Genomic DNA, 20383 nt, shown 5'->3' with positions numbered 1-20383 from the left:
TGGAAATGAAGACATTTGCCATCATGATGACATCTTGTGCAGCAACTCACTTGGCGAGAAAGAAGACTTCATACATTTTGCGGGGCTATCAGATCAGGTTTTCACCAAAGTCTCCACAAAGCATGCCAGTGGTCACGCACCCACGCAACATAACTGCAAAGGGAGGAGAGATGAAAAAGGTTAGGGGATTGGGGACAAACAAAACAAAACCCACTCAGAAATGCAAAAGGATGAGAAAACAAGAGCAAAGGTTCTCATCAACACAATGGCAAGCAGAATTTGTCACTGATTTTCCCTTCTGGGGGCAAGACGACTGCTGCCAGAGAGGAACAGGCAGCAGACAACTCCAACCACAGTGCAACCCACTCTGCTAACAGCAGCAGCATAGCAGCTGCCTGCAACATCTGCCAGGTTCAGCAACCAGGGCCACCAAAAAGAGATCCTCCAGGGAACCAGGTGGAGGATGGCTCCTCCATACACAGGATGGAAAGTGTCTCTAGGATCCCTGTGCTATTTCTGGCAAAGGTGGAAAGTGTGAAGTATCTGAGGTAGAGGATTTTGGTTGGTGGACAGCAGGGGAAAGAGCTGCACAGTTTAAGACAGCCAAATGCTGAGCTGGAGAATCAGATCTGCTCCCTTCTTGCTGCAGAGCCCCTAAGTGATTTTCAGATCAAAATTCACAATGATCAGTGATAAATTATTACCATTACATCAACACAATTTACAATCAGTGACGACATGCCCCACATATCCTACATAACCAACCGTATTCACTGGGATCTGAAGTTTCATAGTTTCAAACAAAGCTGAAAAGAGATACAGTTTTCAAACACAGCTAGTATTACGTAATGCTAAGCTCCCCGCAAAGTGAAGCAATAGCATATGTGGAAAACCTTAATTTATCTGTCTATACAGGAAGATACCTTCATTAAGACTGCATAAGCAACCTGAATTCTGGTATATCTTCTTCTTAGTATTTTACATTATAGCCTTAATAATCAGCAACTTACACAGTTAAATAGATGAACCAAGTCATCTGGCCCAACTAAGTTGTTTTATGGCAGTCACATTCAGCAAGCACTTCAATAACTCAATCATTTCAGTAAGTCACATCAGCAAAATGGTGCAGCATAAATACCATGCAGCTTAACACTGCATATGAAGTACTTTGTGTTCCAGTTAAAATTTTCTATATATTTGTAGAAATAAAATTATACTTTAACATTTAATGTAAGTAATTAATTTGCTTTAAAATTGAAATCTGTCATGAATGTTTTATAGGCTAATACTCTTTTAATGCATTTGTGCATGTATATTCTGGAATTACACTGCTACAATTCAGTACAGAATGTTACCTGTTTATCTAATTGGATAATGTGCACGTTACCTTAATTTTTTATAGTAGAAAAAATGCAGTATGGAAAATAAGACATCTCATTTAAAAAAGACGACTCAAGATTAACAACTGCATTTTCTGAAACTATGATCAAAGTTATTCTAAGCCTTATACAGAAATGCTACAGTTCCTAATGAACTTGAAGCACCTTATATACGAATGCATCTGATTTCTTTTAAAACAGGTATGATACATAAATCTGAAATAAAAAATTAAATCTTAAGAGTAAAATAAACTACAGAAATAAAATTATTTTAATATAAAAATAGAAAACAGATGGTAGGCTGTCATGTGAAAACAATCCTACCCATCAAAAGTTGCAAGGAAGTAGGCAAGTAGACCAGGAATGATAAGACTGTATTAAAGGCCAGAGGAAAAAACAATACAAAAGAAAAAATATTTTGGATTTAGTGTAGGTATGAAACCTGGAAGCAGCAGCATTTCACACAAGCTAAAGTATAGCTTGGATGGAGCACACAGTACAGCAGCTGGCATAGTTCAGTCAGAGGAAATAACGCAAAGTCACGGGTGGGAGGTGAGGAGTTATACTGAGGGAGAGCAATGTGGATGGGCAAGATAACAGAAGTGAGACCTGAAGGTCTGAAAATCCAGGAAACATGATAAAGGAAGAGGCCCAGAGCTCGAGAATACTCCACAGTTGTGGATAATGAGGGCAAACACGCCACATGGCTCAAAGAAGCAGTCTTGCAATGGTGATGAAAGCAGCTGTTCTTACCCAAAGAAATACATTTTTCTTGTGACTACTTTAAAAATGGCTCATCTGCATGCATGTCATTAACTAATGTATCAGTTACTGATTGCCCAGTGATCCAACTACTTAACTAGTCAAAAAGTATTTCTGAGTTTCTTCAAAGAGCTCCTTTATTTCTCTTGATCAAAGCTGTTCTGAAGCATATTTCACAGCCAAGTAAAGCTGTGCCATACCTGTATATTCAACCTGTGGATTACAGTCCATTTCTAGGGCTACCAACTCCCTTGAAGGAATCCATAGGGCATTCAAACATCAGTGTTAAACTAGACAAAAATACTCAACAGGCAAACAAAATTAATGATCTTTTTGCCAAGATAAAAAAGTGTGCCTTCTGTACACAAATCTATAAGCGATTTGGTTCTATGCTTACTAACTTACTCCCTACTTATACAGCAAATGAAAAACTTGCTTACATTTTGACTTCATTTTAGAAGACATTCGTCTTCTTACCTTGCTTTCTGCCTCCCTATTAAAGGGACTGATTGTCAAGCCATGTATTTCTTCCAATGGAAAGCAGAACCCTACTTTATTGGGTTAGGTTCACCAGAGGACACAGGACAGTTCTGTAATCCAGAATGATTACACTGCTTTCATGCGTATAACCTAATTATAACATAAGGGTGTTTGCCATTTTAGTTGATCAGTAAAAATTACTACAATTATGCATATTAAGACACAAGGATATATAACGATTTTTTTAAACTGCAGCTTATTCCTTTATTCTTTGACTAATTTATTGTTTTATGTTGCACAGGAACTTTAACTCCTAATAAGCTGCAGTAGGTCAAAAAATGAGATCTTTATGATCAAAAAAATTCAGAATTGGATACATAATTTAATTTCCGTGATTAAAAAAAAACATTTTATTTGTTTACAGTTCCATTGTGTCTAGTCGCAGGCTGTTACAAGCACCTTGGCAGAGTGACCATAAATTGAAAAGGTTAAGAGAACTGAAAAGATTCAACCAATCTTTTTACTTTCATTGCCCCCTACCATAAGATTTTTAAAGTAAACTAGCTGCAATGAGTAATGGAAACAATCTCATTCACATGTTGTGAATCAAATGAGAGAAACAACTTAGGCAAGATTCAATTAATTTATTCAAAATGTCCTCTTGGACCACATGCAACTGATGGAACAACAGGGAATTGAAGAAATACAATTCTTTAATCTTTACACAGAAATTAAGTTTATTTATAGTCTGCACTTGATTTTCATGACAAAGGCTCTCATAATACACACGTTACTTGTTTAGTTATCCCTGTAAAATACGCAAAATCCCAAACCATCCCAAAGAGGACACAAATTATTTCTCCACTGCACAATGACAAGTTCAAAAAGCATCAGAGGTAATATTGCCACACTAATGGCAATGTTGATTACCCTACTTTGTTTGATGGGACAAATTAACCCAAGCAGAATCTCGGACTAACATACCTATACTGCATCATACAGTACAGACTTACTCACACATAGAGAGGCCTTACTTCAGCCAAGAAGATACAACATGGAGTACCTTCATGACTTAGCAGAATTCTGCCATCACAAACGTAAAGAGTTACCATACAGCATTTATTTATTTGAATGGGGACATGTAGGAATCTAGGACTGCGTAGGTAAGCATTTCCAAAATTTGGAAAGGAGGGGAAAAAATACACTTTTTTGGAAATTTTAAGAAAATCTTTTCTGATTGGTCCTTAGGCCCAGTCTGACAGTAAAATTCATAAATTTAGACTCTGACCATATCCTCTACAGATGAAGGCAAAAGCAAGATTCCACATGCGTCCTGCCTCATTCCACGCAGGCAGGTGGAATGGGCCCCCCAGCACTATTTCTTCCCTTCCTCCAGAGGCCCAATGCTTCCTACAGTACTACTCCATATACTGCAATATGGTACTACCATCTGCCATGACAGAGATCTCCTATTAAAGAGTGAATTAGTCTTGCTGGACGAATTAGAACTTCAGGTCCTAGAAGGAATTCCAAGTCATGAGGGCTCATAAAAATTCTGCTGCCTTCCCTCATCTTGGGCTATTACTTGGGCTTGTTTCATATTCATGCCTCTTTTGCCTACTTCAAATTTAGTAATAAGCAAACCCCAAATCAGTAAACCAGCATTTATGATGCAGAAGAGATAATGAGCTACACAATTTCCTTTTCCAAGGAGCCAAAATTCCTAGTCTCACCATTCCTGTGGCAAATGGGATTCTTGCTGGAGGATGTCCTGCCTCAGATCAGGTGGCTTTTTTGAGGTTTCATCTCTTGATTTCCCTCCAGATAGAATCAAATTTCAAGACAGGCTACACTAGACAATAAACCATGACAAACTTCCATGATTTAAGTTTAATAATCTTTCTCCTCCCTGTATTTCTCTTGGCTGGGTTTTTACATATAGCCAAGAGGAAAAAAATCCTACTCATCATCAACAACAAGGAAGCCAGAACGATATATGCCTACCACAGGTATGTTTTATTCTGCAAGCTTGTTTATGGAACACCAGTATCAGTTATCACTAAAAACTTGCTCCCCCTTCACCTTAAGAAAAAAAAAGGCAGCAAACAAAAATATACTGAACAGGGGAAGTACAATAAACATCGGAGAAAGCACGTCTCTGCTTCAGATGATCCACTGCCATAAGCTCTTTGAAAAATACCTGAAGAAGCCTGCCTTCAGGGTAAGCAACCTTCAGTGAAAGCAGACTTACTCTTTCTAAAATGTCATTTTATGGGGAATTTGGAAAAAGCATACACATTGTCCTCACATAACGGGAAATGATCATATAATAAAATTAATGCCGTATCCTATAGTAGAATGAACAAGAACACCGACATCTCTATTTGGCAAAAGAATGTTCCCACACAGGAGAAGTATAAAGCACAATAAATTTGACTTTACATAATGATTTGGATATGCAAAGAATTCCAAAAGCACTGAACACTTTAAAATAGCGTTGCCATGATGTGCTCAGCACTAGTTCATATAAGGCACAATCCAAAACCACTAAAATCAATGGGAGATTTTCCATTGACTTTAACAGATTTTGTTTCAGCTCTGACCATCAGAGTCTGTAAAGTTAAAAGCTGACGTAAACCACAATTAAATCCTCTCTCTTCCAACACAGAGCCATCGAATGTTTAAATTTCACTGGGACCATCAAGCTGAAGTGCCCTCGGTTTCACAACAGGGATGTCAGGGCTAGATTAGTCCATCATTAGCAAGTAACAATGGAACACAAAATTTAATCCAAAGGTCACCAGTTCAAATAAATTGAAGGAAAGCAGAGACTAATTTAAGGGTCCCGGGATTACTATGAAGAGTGATTTTGTGCCAGTTATTAGGAAAAATGAAGGGGGGGGGGGAAGACTTGTTAGGAAGGAAGTATGCATATCCAGTTTCACAAAACTTTTGTTATTGTCCATTAAACAGCTGTTCTACCAAAAAAAAAAAAAAAAAAAGCAGAAGAGTTGCACTTTCCAGTGTTTTAGTCCAGCTTCTTCTAAGGTCACTTAAAAAAAAAAAAAAAAAAAAACCTATGCATTTAAATATTTCTATTATTTACATTCCAAAGTAAGAGAGACAACCAAAACCTCTAATCACAGGGCAATACTAACTACTGGAACTGTATTGATTACAACTGAAAATTACTTGTTTTACTATGGAAGTTTCTTGTAAACAACCACCCCTTTGCTCTATTTTTTCCCCTCAAATGCTTATTCAGAAGTCAGAGCTGGCAAAACAGGAACCAGAAAATCTAGTAAATTGTCTCAACACATAAGTAGTACTGAACTGTAAAAGGAAACCAAATTATTTTATAAAAAGATCCACAGTCTATCAATTATGCAAACTCATATTTACGACAGACTAGTTTCGTAAATAAAAGCTAAATATATTGCTGCAACTAGCAGATGGCTCAGTTTGTATGTATGGATCTTGTGTTATGTTAAAAAAAAAAAGGGGGGGAAACGTGGATCCTGTAGAAAGTCTCCTTCACCCTTCTGAGTCAGAATTAGTGTTTATTATAACGTTTCAAAGCTGTGTTTCTCCTTACACTATCTTCATCACAGAAATGCAAACGAGGTGTCGGGGGACCACCGATCTACTACACTGCTGTACCTCACCAGAACAGGTGTCACCATTTCCAGCAGTAAACGGCTTTTTAATATTGGGGTTTCTTTTTTTTTTTTCTTCTCTTTTTTACTCACGCTCTCCCTTATCAACCCACCCACATCAGCTTTCAAGCTTTCCTCTTCTATTTATAGTTAAAAATTAACACATTTGGCTTTTGACTTCAGAGATATTCCCCCCCCCCCCGGGCCATGTTGTTCATTGCTTTAGAAAGTTAGCTAAAACTTCAATGGCTCAACTTGTAACAGGGAAACACCACCTATGCTGCAATAATAATAATAATAATAATAATAATAATAATAATAATAATAATAATAACCACAACAAGACGCCAGCAAACACACACCACCTTGCAAACGCGCCGCCCCCCCTCCGCGTTTTCCACCTCCCTGACATCGCTCGGACGCGGGAGCTGCCAAGCACCGCGGAAACTGAGACCGGACGCTGCGCAAGGGGCCGCGCCCGCGGGACGGCGCGCAGCGCCCGCGCCGGGGACGGCTAAATATAGTCAGCGGCCGGGGAGCGAAAAGCGCCGCCGCAGCCCCCGGAGGATGGGGAGAGCCCGCGCCGCACCGCGGGCGGCCGGACGGCGCTGCCGCGGCTCCGCGGGGCGAGCGGCCCCGCAGCGCGGCGGCCGGCGGGTCGCTTACCGCGCGGGGAGCAGCGCCGTCACTCTCGCCGTGCCGCTCCCGCCTCCCCGCCGCCGTCTGGCTGCGGACGTGACCTGGATTCCCCCCGCCCGCGCCGCCGCGCTCTGCCCTCCGCCGCCTCCCGCGGGGCCGCGCGCAGTCCCCCGCCTCCCCGCCCGCTGCTCACCTCCGGCCGCGGCGACCCGCCTCGCCTCGGCTCCTCGCGCGCCCGGGTAGCCGTTACGCAACGCGCCCGCGCTGCCTCCGCGGCGGGGAGAGGGTCGCCGGGAGGTGGGCGGCGGCGGGGGGGAACCGCGGCGGAGCCGAAACCGCCCCCGGCCCCGCCGCAGCCACTTGTAGCTCCGCGCGCCCGAGGGCCGGCGCTGGCGCCCGCAGGCGGCCGGGATCCCCCCGCCGCCGGGCGGCCCCGCGGGCGGCGCTCGGGGCAGGGCGGGCCCGGCGGCGCCGCCGAGTCACCCGCGGCTCCGCGGAGGGCCTGGGCGGCACTCGCGGCTCCGCGCCCGGGGGCGGCATCCTCCCGGGAGGCGGCGGCGCCGGGCCGCGACACCCCGCCGCGGCCAGGGCTTCCCCGCGGGCCAGGAGGGTCGGCTACGGGCCGCCTCTGCCCGCGCTGCGGGGAGACCCGCAAGGCTTCACTGCCGCCGGAGTCAGAACCGCGCGTCGGTAGCTGCAGCCGGCGCGGCCGCCGCCGTCCTCGCTGCGGGCACCGTCAAGGAGGAGGAGGTCCCCCATAAGCAGAGGCTGAAGGCTGGCAGCCCCTCGCAGTCGCCCTGGTGCGTAGAGGCTGTGCCCGGGCCTCGGGAAGCAGGCGCCCGGGCCAGCCGCTGCTCTGCGCAAACACACAGTCAAAGGGCTTTTTGACTGTGCCTCACACATCCTGCTGGACTCTCCCGGGTTATTTACTCATGCACCTTCCCCAGGGCATCCACAGTCTGCGCGGCGGCCTCACCGTCGGAGGATCATGGGCTGCCGCGCAGGCTACGGGCCTCGCTCCCGCAGGGACGCTCTCCCTCCTCGCGGCTCTGGGGCCTAGAGGCGCCCTGCGGCGTGGCCGCTGGCCCACGTGGGACTGAGCGGGGCCTGCTCAGCCCAGGCCTCCACGGCCACCTGGGCCGTGACCGGCGCACAACAGGAAAATGAGGGGTGACGGGCCTCTGGCCTACGCAGCAGTGGGACGTTGGGTCTTGCAGAGCATGGCTGCCCAGCCTCTCCCCAGCAGAAACCAGGGCACCGAGCTAGCAGCGTGCTCGTTGGTGGTCGTGACGAGCAAGGCTGTTTCGGGAGGCCATGTGCTCGCCCGCTTTCGGTCACACGTGGAAGGATGTGCTGGGAAAAGGATGGCAGTGTAGCCCCACGACTGATCTCTAATTCATGAGACAGGAAAAGAAAGGAAGAAGAAATACCTCCTGTCTCATTAGCAGCTATCAACCTGAGCGAGTAAGATGGCGTCTGAAGTAGCAAGCATGAAACCAATAGCTACTTGAAAGAATAAGATAGGTTTGTTTTTCCTTAAGGAATTACAGGGAATATTAAACCCCTCTTGCAGTTATAAATCATTTAATGCAAATCATTTAATCCAAACAGAATTTTTACAGGCTCATGAGGCTCACTCATTTTGCCAAGAGTGAGTCATGTACAAATAAAATGAAACCAACAAAGAAAAGAACTCTCATACCATGTGTATGTGGGTGATCCTTTGAAAAACTTATAATTATTTTTTTAACTCTACCGCAGCCAGGAAGACAGGTTTGTGAAGAAAGAGTGAACCTTGGTAACTGAACTGTAGGCCATCAACATGTAGTTTTTCCTTCACAGAAAAAGTAATACAACAGGTCCCTTGTCAGTCCAACAACAGTAATGGTGTGACCAATATCTTACCAGCCCCCCAAAACCCATGATTTCAAACAAAATTGTGTACTGACATATTGAGAAAACAAAAGCCTTTTTTTAAAAATGAGACTAATGTTAAGTGATTAATACTTAGTAAAAGAATGTGGCAGGCAGTTAATCCTCTCACTTAAGGGTTAGTTAAGGACACGAGTTAAAACTTCATTCTTCACTCACTGTGTCATAAATATGTGCTGCTGAACACAGAGCACAAAATGAGCTAGTAGAGTGGTGATACACTGCTCTGAAATGACTAAAATGTAGGGACACAACGTCATGTGACAGAATATGAGTCTTAAAATGTGTCATCATCATCATCATCATATGAAACTGATCCATAACACTGACAGCAGCATTAAATATTTGTTGATACTCAAGAGGTACAACTTTAATACATTTTAATGCTGATTCCCAGCAAAAGACAAAACATTAGGAAGAGATAAAGCATAGTATCACTACTAGCCATGTAGTTTGTATTTTATCATAGCACACAGCAGGACAGATACTCCTGGTTTCTCACGCAGCCACAGTCTCCCTTCCACCTGCTTGACATGATACTGCATATGGACTGGAAGTCCCTTGTGTGCAGTAGAAGAGAAGTGGGGAAAGGAACAGAAGGGAACTCAACAACATTTTGGTAACAAATCAAGAGGCTGAACTTAGCGCAATCTAGCTGTCCAGGTCCAGTGTGTAGTCTGAAGATCAGTGAAGGAGATGGCCCCAGATTTAGGGAAGCCAGGACCCTAAGACTTCTGTGACATTGTCACTATCAATGGCCCTACCCAGTGCCTTAAATGCCACTCTCTGCTTGGGATAGCCATAAAAGTAGACCCGCCCAGGGCAGCAGCTGCAGCATGGAGCTCCTTCCTTCCCCTACAGCAGCAAGAGAGATCCTCTTGTTCTCTGCAGGAGCTTGAAGGAAACTCTGCTTGCTCTGTTACTAATAGGGTATCCCTCTGGGTGGGTGCCCTATGCCTACTGTGCATTCACATGAACACTTTTCTTACACAGACACTGTGAGAGAGGAGTTCAATCCAATTGCAAGGTATGTAGAAAAGCCTCTATATCCCTGCAGTGTCTGCACTGCCTGACCTGCAGTGAGCTCTAGAGAGGTAGGGAGGGAGTGTACAGCTTGCGCAGCCAGGAAATCAACGGGCAAATTTTCCTCCTCCCTTAGAAGAGAATTTCAGGTTGTCTGCAGGCATAAGCTCACACTGCATCACTTACTCATGGGTCATGGGGGTTTTTTCCACAAACATGAGAGTCAGAAGCTTCTTTCAATAAAAAAAGCAAGTGGAGACGCTGACCTCATCAAGTGACACGGAGAGCTGGACCAGGAGTGTGTATGACGTAATCCAGCTTTGAGAGGAGCTGGAAGGGAATTTGTAAATCTTTCAGGGCATGAGGTTCTTGTCAATGAAACAGTGCTTTTTCTTTCTCATGTCAACAGAAAGAGATAACTTGGAACCTTGGTGGATTTTGTCTTTTTACTTCTTCTTGCTCTAAATTTACGTTTCCTCATAAATATTTTTTGCCTGGCTTCCATACCTTTGGGGGTGGGCAGATGGGGAAGAAGTCTAGCTCAGCTGCGCTTTGATTTTAAGTCATGCCTTGCATTTACCATCAACTTGCAGATTTCCTTCTTATTGCCTATTTTGATTGCTTCCCCCCCCCCCCCCCCCCCCCGTGGATCTTTGAATTGCTTGGCAAATCACACACAAATGGATTTGTGTCTTTCTTAGAGGTATTACACACCTCATCTGTTTTTGGGGGTTTTGCTCATTTTTTTATACCTAAGCAGGCAGATAGCACAAACCAATAAAACATTATCTAAGGAAGCAGCTGAATGACATGATCTCCTAGCATACATTTTCTGGTGGACAAAGGAGCCCCTAATCACTTTTTGAAGTAGGGTCTTATGAGACATGCAGTTTTTCTTATTCCTTTTAACTCCTCAGGCTTCTTATCTCCTCAGACCTCTGAAATAATATATGCTGCAGTGCATGGGAAAATGGAGATTGAAGATGAAAACAGGTATGATAAAGAAGCACAAAGTGTCAGTAATTTAAGGACACTCTGGAGTCTTCTGATTAAATGAGAACCTCACCTTTTGGCAGACAACAAGAATCCAAAACAGTTAATTTTAAAAACCTTATAAGGAACGTGGAAAGCACACGTGTCCTTTTTGAATATTTTGGACTACCAGTAGTGAGTCAGCACAGCTGCAAAGCATCCCATATGGAACCATGTTTAAAATATGGATAAGCAGTGCTTATACACACATATAAGCTACCAGACAGTAAATGGATACAGTAACTTTAGATTAATTTAAATTTGCTGTTAATGATAGCTGAGGCCAATCTGCTCTAAATGCCATGAAAGACTTTGAAACATTTTGGTGTTAACTGAAGGTGTTTGGCCAACATCCTGTAGTCTTTGCCCAGGCAAAACACCCTTTTACTGCAAAAGTTTGATACTGAACTGCTAATATGTTATATTGTTTTACTGTCATTCTTTTCATCTTCAACTTCCATCTTACCATACAGTGTAATACATGTTTATTTCAAGAGTTCTGGGGAACCTAAAAATAACTTAATGTAATAATATTTTGGTTTTGCACAGAGATCCAATTCCATTCCATCATCAGAATTCAAGAGGAACCACAGCATGTGTGTGAGAACAGAAGAGAAATGAATGAAAATTGAGACAAATATTAAAAAAAAAACCCTAAATAACAAGAAGGAAAGGAAAAGTGAAAGAAACAAATCTAGAGGCACAATCTAACCTCCAATATACAGTTCATATCACCACATATTTCAGAAAATATCCATTTTTGATCTTGCATGCAAAAACACAGCAGGGGAATTTTTTCAAGTTATGCAAGGATGCACAGGGCAAGCAGAATATCAGTGCTTGGTCCACAAAACCAGATGAACAAGAACAAGAAAAATCTGAATGAGGAAAAAAAGCAGCAAGATTAAGTTATCACCAAAAATCATTTTTAAAGTTTGTGTTTCTAAATTGCAGCTACAAAGTATTTGAGAAAACAGTCATAGTCCTCCTACAGCAGAAAACTGAAGCAGGCTTCCAGACTAAATAGGAATTTGTGCATATTCTCTTCTTTATTGCAAAACCAGTTTAATAAAAGAGGCTATTTGGACTGCTACCAAAGGATGATGTGGAGGTTCGAGAAAGTTCAAAACAGATCAGACAATTTATGGTCAATAGGTCTATCAATGGCTAGTAAACATCATGATGCAATCTAGTGAAATCTCTGGCTCAGGAAATTCCTATAACCTCTGACTGCCAGAAGTTAGGAAATTCTACACTTGTCATATTTCTTCCAGTTTTTCTGTACACATCCTCTACTGGTCAGTCAGTGAAAGGCAATTGGGCTATATGTGCTACTGCTGTAAACGAAAATGGTGGTTCATATATCTTATGTTCTAAAAAGACAAGATCATTGTTGGTATACTATGATGCCACCTGTGATGAAAATTTTTATGATCTAGGCCTTCGAAATCTCATAAAAATGATTTCACAGATTCTGGATTTCACAGAAATACACAGCAGAAGCAACTCCATGTAAGTTAATAAATTATTAGTGATGAATGTAGATGACAAATGGCAGACTCATTAACTCAGATCTATAGCGTTCCCTTCATACTGAATGGAATAGACAAAGGGTTAGATGTGGGACATCAGTGAGGACAGCCTGCCAGGCATGAAGAAATAGGATTAAACTGACCTGCAGAAAGATTTCTAGGTTTGAAATAGGTGTGACAGCACCACAGGCTTTGGACACAGTCCCCTTTTAATGGTCGATAACGGACATCTCTTTTGAGAAGAATCAAAGCAAGAGTGACTGCAGCTCTATAAGAAGGTAGAGTGGTAAGATGAATGCTGTTCTTTTACGGACTAGCTAGAAGTCCTACTGAAACCAGATCCCTTGTCCCAAACCACTGTGGTTTCAGTTAAAAGATTAGGGCTTGGAAAGGCTCCTGTAGTTGTAAAAATTGTAACTGGGTTACTTTGAGGGAAAGCTAAAACCCACTGGGGAAAGATTAGATTTTGGAGACCTGACAACAGCAAGAGCTTTGCAAGTTCCCTCATTCCTAATCTAAGACCATATGGAGCTCAACTACCAGGTGGGTGGTGTATTAACGGAGGGAATGTGCAGCTTGTCATATTCAAAATCAACTTGTTCTTCATAATTGAGCATTAGTATGGAAAACATGGCAAGAAATATGGAGATTCTGGAAGACAGCTTCCACCTCTAAGTAAAGATAATAAAAGCTATGAATCTGGATTCCACTTTTCTACTAAACTCAGAACAGAACTTAGAAGCCTAGTTTTTCTTCTCTGGAGAAGATTATGACATTTCCTCATTTTAGCAAGTAAAAACATGTAAAATAATAAACTATCATCTTTTTATTTCATTCTCCGTCTTTTGCTTTACCAATATTTTGCTAAGCTTTATTTTAGCAGGCCTAAAACGAGGAAAGAATGATGTCACTTTACCTTTATCATCTTGAATCCAGTAACAGTTGGATTTCTGGACACATACAGAGTTTCACTGAAGCATTTTAGTTCCTAAGTTCTCTTCAAAGATATGGAAGAGAAATATTACCATGGTACTAGCAGAAATGCTATAATAGTATAATACTACAAATCTATTATTTTAGAGTGCCTGTTGTCATTTTTTGCTGCAAGTGTAGCACATATATACCTGCTCAGTGTAGTATGTAGCATTGGTAGAGTTCCAACAGTCGTATTTCAGTAAATGCCAATTTAAATAAGATTCGCCTGACTTACAAGAGGAAAGAGTCTCTGACTGTGATTATGGGCTTCATGTTGTGATACTTTTGCTAACAGTGTCTTGAAGAGGAAGCAGTTCCTTCCCCTGGAACACCCAATCCACCAAGAATCCTAGAAGATGTTCTGGAGCTCAGCTTTACAAAGCTCTGTAGAACCTACCAAGGAGGAATCCTGCTTTAATCAGAACTCTGGCTTTTCAAGTGACCTTACTTGCTGAAGCAGTATGTCATTCTTACCAAATGTATGTAAATCATTGCAGAGGAAAATACTTTAATAAAAGCTCTTGTTCTAAAGAGTAAGTATAACAAGTCATAGCACAGCACTTAGTGTGCTCATACATTGGTAAAAAATACTATCTGAAAAGTGGCATCAGGAAGGCATGAAAAAAAGACAGATGTAATCACTTCCACTTAGAATTCACTGTGCAGAAAAGAGTATAAATGTAATTTGTGGCTATATTTTTTAGTATTTACCTGGTCAGCCAAAGTCCAATAACTTAAAAATCAAAAAGCTAATTGTGGCCTAAATGCACTGACAAGTATTATGTAAACACCTACAGATCCTACCTGGTGCACTCAGACCCACGGCTATGTACTCCCAGAACAAATTAGAAACTGGAGCTACCATAATAGCTGGATATCTCATTTCTTTAGGATACATTTGAATGAACAAAACATGAACAAACAAGCAATGGATGAGACAGATAAGTAGCTAATTCCAACATGCAGGAAACTCCTGCTTGTTAACTTATTCACCATAGTCAGCTCTCTTCCTTCAGAAAAAGCTATCCATCAAATCTACACTCAGTACCAGGGCAATAAACAAATTAGAAATGTACAGAAACAGGCTGAACAACTCACACTCAGTTTTTCAATTGTCTTTAATAAAAATAAGAACTCAGGCAGGAGTCGAGGATGACTAGGAACTGATAATGGGACACACTACCTGATTTTCCTCCCTCCAAACATACCGCTTCATTTTTTTTCATTTCCCTAGGTCTTCAGATACATCAAGAGCAGTTACTTGTTTGTTCTAAAGACTAACTTTTTAGAGAGCTGCCACTTAACACTGTGAAAAGGAAATAAACCTTTGAACAATTCTTACCTGCTAAAACCACTTTTTAATGGTCTAATGACTTTTTAAAACCAACAAATTGAATTTTGCCAAAAATGTCATTGCAAAACAGAAAGTGCTTCTCAACCCTGACTACAGAATTACCACTACAATGTAATAGTCATCTGAAGGGAGAAGCCTCTCTTGAAAAATATGTACATTTATTGTTAATTACAGTGCCACATTTCATCATTCAGCATTGAAAACACCCACTAATAAAATAGCACTCATTGGTTTTATAACATTTCCAGTTCAAAATGTTATCTTCAGAACTCTACTTGATCCTCCAAATGAGCTTTATTAATCATTGACGGAAAACTGGCAAAACCCTACTTCATACTTTGGCAACCTTTCAAAATGTCCAATTAGGTCAAATCAGGAAAGCTCTAGAAACCAATTACAGTAGCACTTCTAAGCCAAAAAAATTCATTGTACTCTGAAACAACTGCAACATTATAGGAAAGGAAAAAAAAAACCCTCAACCACGATCTAGTTATGCACCTGAAATACCACCTCTACACAAACATGCCAAATAGTTAGCCACTCCTTGAACCACATCAATTAAACATATTTGCTCACAGATTTTCCCTATCAGTGTCATAGTGTCACAGAGTAGTTCACCAAAAGAAACAGTGCCAGCCAGTTTCTTAATGTGTCAAGTGAACACCGATTCCCCTTCAACATTTTTCTATACTTCTCATCTTTAGTGCTCTAATTTCACAGGTATACAAAGTCTACAACTTTTTATGAGTTTCATGAGTTCTGTACCTCACCTGCATGTTTGTACATTAACAAATATGTTGACAGCATGATAAAAATAATCTTGGCAACAACAACAATAGCCATCTTTATCCAACTACTCAAGGGTTTGATCTTCGCTGCTGCAATACTACAGCCTGTAGAGCCATAGGTGCTTGTGGGCTGTCTGAGGTGTGTGTTGCTGCCAATCCTAATCCCACCACTCACAGCTAAGAATTAATTAGGACTTGAAGATGCCAGAGGGAGGCAAAACAAACAAAAATAGCATTTTAATTAACAGTAAACAATAATTAAAATTCTGCATTATGTTTAGCATCTGCACATTTCTAGACTCGCTGCAGTGACTCTGAATCTAATGAGATCATCCAACTAAATCCCAGAGGATGGGACAGATCTCAGATTCTGAGTACATCTCCCATCATATCTCATAACGGTAAATAATTCATTCATTCTTAATGTGAAGACGAATAATTAAAAATTCAAAACAATTAACACTGTAAAGGAAGCAAAATCCACATACCCCAGCCAGACTAAAGAACATGTGCACCCATGAGATGAGAAAAATTTTGAGTTTTCCGTTCCAGATAAGCACCTAGCTCCGCAATTTCAGATCACAATGCTCCCCACTCTACTAGACACAAGATGACACTATGTTCAGTAGTACTTATTTACAGCTCCCTTTTATTATGCTAATCTGCCATTATACTAACATGATTAAGAAGGTGGTGTTATATACCACTCTTTCACCAAAGTCATAAATGTTGCTTCTAACATTTTCCACTACAATCCCCTTTTAATTACAGTGTTGATCCTCTCTTCTTCTAAGTTTCTTCCTATCTATTTTAATTACTCTACTTCCTATGCCATTCAGTCTTTGGCTCGCCTGTTTCCTTACAAATAAGATCTGATCACATCATGTCAACACAACGTATTCCACTCTCTGAAGTCATCCTTGGAACAGTCACCTGTCATTCAGAAGTCAAACTTCTTAAAAAAATCTCCTTACCTTTATCAGGAGGATAGGTTAACTTCCTGAAGTATTACTTTACCATGAGCTTGATCAAAGATCATCACCAGGACCTAGCCATACAGAAGAAAGTCAAGAGTCTCTCTTGTGCTCATCTCTAGAAACCTAAAGGAAAACATCTGTGATGTAACCATGTGACTTACATATTCTGTCATTTTCCAAAAAGAGACCAAATGTTTTAACATTTACTAACTACACCTAAAACTTTAATTCACAAAATGAAGGTAACTGAATTCATAATCCTGTTTCTATAATACACTCAGACTTTACAGCCCTCAATATGACATTGAAATCATAGCCACTATTTGGCAGACAATTGCAATATTTTAGCTAATATGTTGACAGCTGTTTGTGGATCTTTGTATTCCTCCCACTAGTTCTTTACTAATCCATTAATATAAACATCACTAAATGTTTGGTCGATCTTGTATATCTATAGTCCTCTATCAACCTGAGTTTTGTAGGTTCTTCATGTTCAGACTTTACATGTTTTCTCCCTCACATTTTGCTAAACTGCTAGGTACAAAAGAATAACAGATTATGAATAATATGTATGAAGGCTTTCACTTAGAATGAGCTTCACTGCCCTTGCATGGCAGACTTTTTTTCAAAAGCCATTTGAAGAATTGTAATAGAAATATTATGAACTTCATAAAACAATAAAAAAACAAACTGGTATGTATACAGGAAGCCAATGTCAGAACTAAATGTAAAAGATATCTTTTGTTGTGCATGACTGTCATGACTGATTGGAAATATTGCTGAATTGCTTTGTTGACCTGAAAGTTCAGGAAGTTTACTCCATATAGTTTGTTATTCTCTCTTTTTATTTATGTCATGCCTTTTCTTCTCCAGCCATCTATACTCTTTTATAATGGCACCACTTTCAAGTTTCTGTAAAAGCTTTCCTTGCATTTTCTTTTTTTTCCCCCTGACACAGTGGCAAACACCACATTAAAAGTGCTGCCTTCCCTTTGGGTGGATGAATAAGCTAGAGGTTTATAAGCCCCGTGACCCTCCTTTAAATAAATGCTCTGTTTTGCTGTGGCCTAGAAAACCCAACTTGATAAGGGATAGCTATACAGTTCCCCAACTTTGAGTAGTAACACACTATACCCCATAGTCACGTATATGTTGCTGTACATGAGCCAACCTCTGTCACAGTTGCTCCTTCTGGTTGGCAATACTTTCCGGCTACTTGCCCCAGAATCTTTTTCTCTTCCTTTCAGATGTCTATAAAACCTGTATTTCCTTGGTTTGCAGTACCTCATAATGGAATTTCAATTTTTCCTCTTTAACATTTTGGCCTTCTTTCCAACATCCTCCAACTGGAGCAGATACACTGTTCTGCATTAGATGTTTTTCCTCCTTAGTTTTTTTCAGCTTGCTAGAAAAGCAGCCCAAAGCACATACAATAATTTCTCAGGTTTCTCCTGTACAACTTCATTTGCCCCCAAAATAAAACAGTAAGATCTCAAGATGTGGGTTTCTACTCTTAGTGCCATCCACATAGCAAAGCTAATCCACAGCCCCCAGGACAGGAATTTTGCAATCGTCCAACCTAGAGAAACGTCTCCAGGAAGATCTGTAGCAAGCCAGCTATCTACTCATGCTCTGTTTCGACATTTCTTTGGATTTCAATGTTTTCCCAAGTGTCTTTCTCAAAAGTTTTTGATTTCAGCTTTTTCCATAAAAACAAAGCATTTCCATATTAGCATGTTCCCATTATTTCTTTTCACTGGGCCTCATTTTAAAGAGGTTTCCTTTTTAAATTTGAGACAATCTTTCTCCATTTCTCTAATAAATCCTGATACTATTTCCCAAGCTTTTTCCCACTATCAAACAATATCTTCTCCTTTATCCTGTTCAAGTTTTATGTCAACTACTCAATATAAATCTAGATTAGAAGCTGTATATTTTTATTTTATGTTCATTATGTATATGTTCATTTTATGTTCGTAAGTCCTTAAACTTTTGCAGCCCAACATCCTGTTCTGCTTTGGATTCTTAACTAAAAATAAGTCTTACTTCTTTCGGAAATCCTCCTGCTGCAGACTCTACCAACTTTTTAAATGATACACAGTACCTTTCTAGTGAAGCTCATCAAAAGCGGAGTCTAGAAGTAGCTTCCTGCTATCCTTTCCGACTCGTGTATTCTCTTAGTGCCCTGCAGTATTTTCTGTCAGGTACGCTTTCTTCCCAGAAAAAAAAAAAAACTTTAACACCTAAGAGAGAGATCTAATTTAAAAACTCCTACACATCAACATCCTCCTATATGTTCTGCAGTGCTTTCTTTTCACCAAGTCTCTTCCCGCTTTCCACCTTCTAGCACCTCCTTGCTACAGTACATGAACGAGCCCCATCCACCATCTCACCATTTCGCAAAGCTGCCGGTGACGACAATATTGACCTCAGTCCACGTGGCCACGCTGGACCCTGAAAAGCGCCGCTCTTCTAACCACCACTCCGCAGCCAGCAGCACAAGTGACAAACAGAGCTACAGAGAGCAATGAGAAGCTAACGGAGACGTTCACAGAGATCCTCACAACTTCTGCCTTAATTCGCGCTGTCGGGGCGCCGACCTTCCGGCCCCCGCTCCCGCCGCCCCTGCCCCGCAGCGCGCACGCGGAGGAGACGCAGCCGCGGAGCGCAGGGGCCGGAGCGACCAGCCGCCCGCGCAAAGCGGCGGGGCCGGGCGCGGCTGGAGGGGGCGGGCAGGCACTGCCGAGTCCCGCGGCGGCGCAGGCCTGGCTCCCCCGGCCCTGCGGGAGCTCCGCGCCGGGCTCCGGCCGGGCCCTGGGCTCCGGGCACCGGGGGCGGCCGCCCGGTGCCGCCGCCCGCGGGCCACCGACCCCCCGCCCGGCGCGGCGCGGAGCGGCGCGGCTATCCCCGCCGGGGCGCCCCCTCCCTCGCCCGCCGCCGGCCCCGCTGCCGCCGACGCCGACGCCGGGGGGCCGGGAGGTCTCACCTGCCACAGGCGAGCGCCGCGCGGGAGGCGCCGCGGCGGCTGCGGCGCTTCCTGCGGCGGGAGGCGGGCGCTGTCCCCGGCTGACCCCGCGGGGGAGGCGGCGGGACGGCGGGGCCGGGGCCGCCTCGCGCGGGGGAGGGGGGAGCGGGGCCAAGCGGCGGCGCCGGACCCGCTGCCGGCCCGGCGGCCGCCCCCAGAAGCGGCGGCGGCGGCGCCGGTCCCCGGTCCGGCGGGCGGGGCGGGCCGGGCGGGCGGCAGCGCGCTGTCATGGCAGCGCGGCCTGGCGCGGCGCGGCGCGGCGCGGCGGCGGGGGCCGCCGGCGCCGCCCGGCTCCGCGGCGCTGCGCGGCGCTGCTCCGCACTGGGGAGCGCGGTGCGGGAGCGCAGCCGGCTCCTCGGCTCGGCGCCGCCATCCTCCCGCGAGGGAGGGGTGTCACCGCGCGGGTGCCCCGCAGCGCCGCGGTAACTCGCCGTCGGAACCTTTTTCGGCATCGAGAGCGATGCCAAATTAGTTGTTTTTAGCGGACGCTCCGATTATGGGGGAAGTTCTGCGTTATGAGATAGCACTCGAGAGTATGCCTGCTCAGCTCCCGGCTTCGTTCTGCAAAACCACCTGAACAGAGCGCGAAGATTGCCTAAAAACACCTGGCTGCACTTGAGTTCGGTCTAACTGGAGGTATTTTTGAAAGCAGCTGACAGACACGCAACACCATGCATCTTCCGGACTGCGAGGAGATGCTGGGCTTCTTCGGTTTTTCTGCTTTTTGGTTTTTTCTCACGACGTTCGCCCGCGGCCAGATGCAGAGGCTGACCTATGGAGCAGCCGTGATGTAGGCACATTTGCCTTACAGGTTTTAATTGGCTTTGGA

General features: G+C 43.3%; 1 protein-coding gene across 18 annotated transcripts in view; it reads right to left on the bottom strand.

Moving 5' to 3' along the window:
• The window catches only part of THRB (thyroid hormone receptor beta), a 175902-nt gene extending 156144 nt beyond the window's left edge, over positions 1-19758 (bottom strand). For 2 of the 18 annotated variants that reach the window (XM_064506180.1, XM_064506190.1), the window contains exons 1-3: positions 19516-19758; positions 18923-19044; positions 16527-16652 (exon numbers count right to left, since the gene is read on the bottom strand). The gene's annotated coding sequence lies outside the window, so the exon portion shown is untranslated. Of the gene's footprint in view, positions 1-50; positions 154-6943; positions 7086-7109; positions 7442-16526; positions 16653-18922; positions 19045-19515 lie in introns of those variants that run through there. The other 16 variants (XM_064506182.1, XM_064506192.1, XM_064506179.1 and 13 more) reach the window with 11 other exon arrangements.
• Between the last annotated feature and the right edge of the window lie 625 nt (positions 19759-20383).

The sequence above is a fragment of the Dromaius novaehollandiae genome, chromosome 2 (assembly GCF_036370855.1).
Source record: "Dromaius novaehollandiae isolate bDroNov1 chromosome 2, bDroNov1.hap1, whole genome shotgun sequence".
In the NCBI taxonomy this organism is placed as follows: domain Eukaryota; kingdom Metazoa; phylum Chordata; class Aves; order Casuariiformes; family Dromaiidae; genus Dromaius; species Dromaius novaehollandiae.
This window is presented reverse-complemented; position numbering and strand designations above follow the sequence as displayed.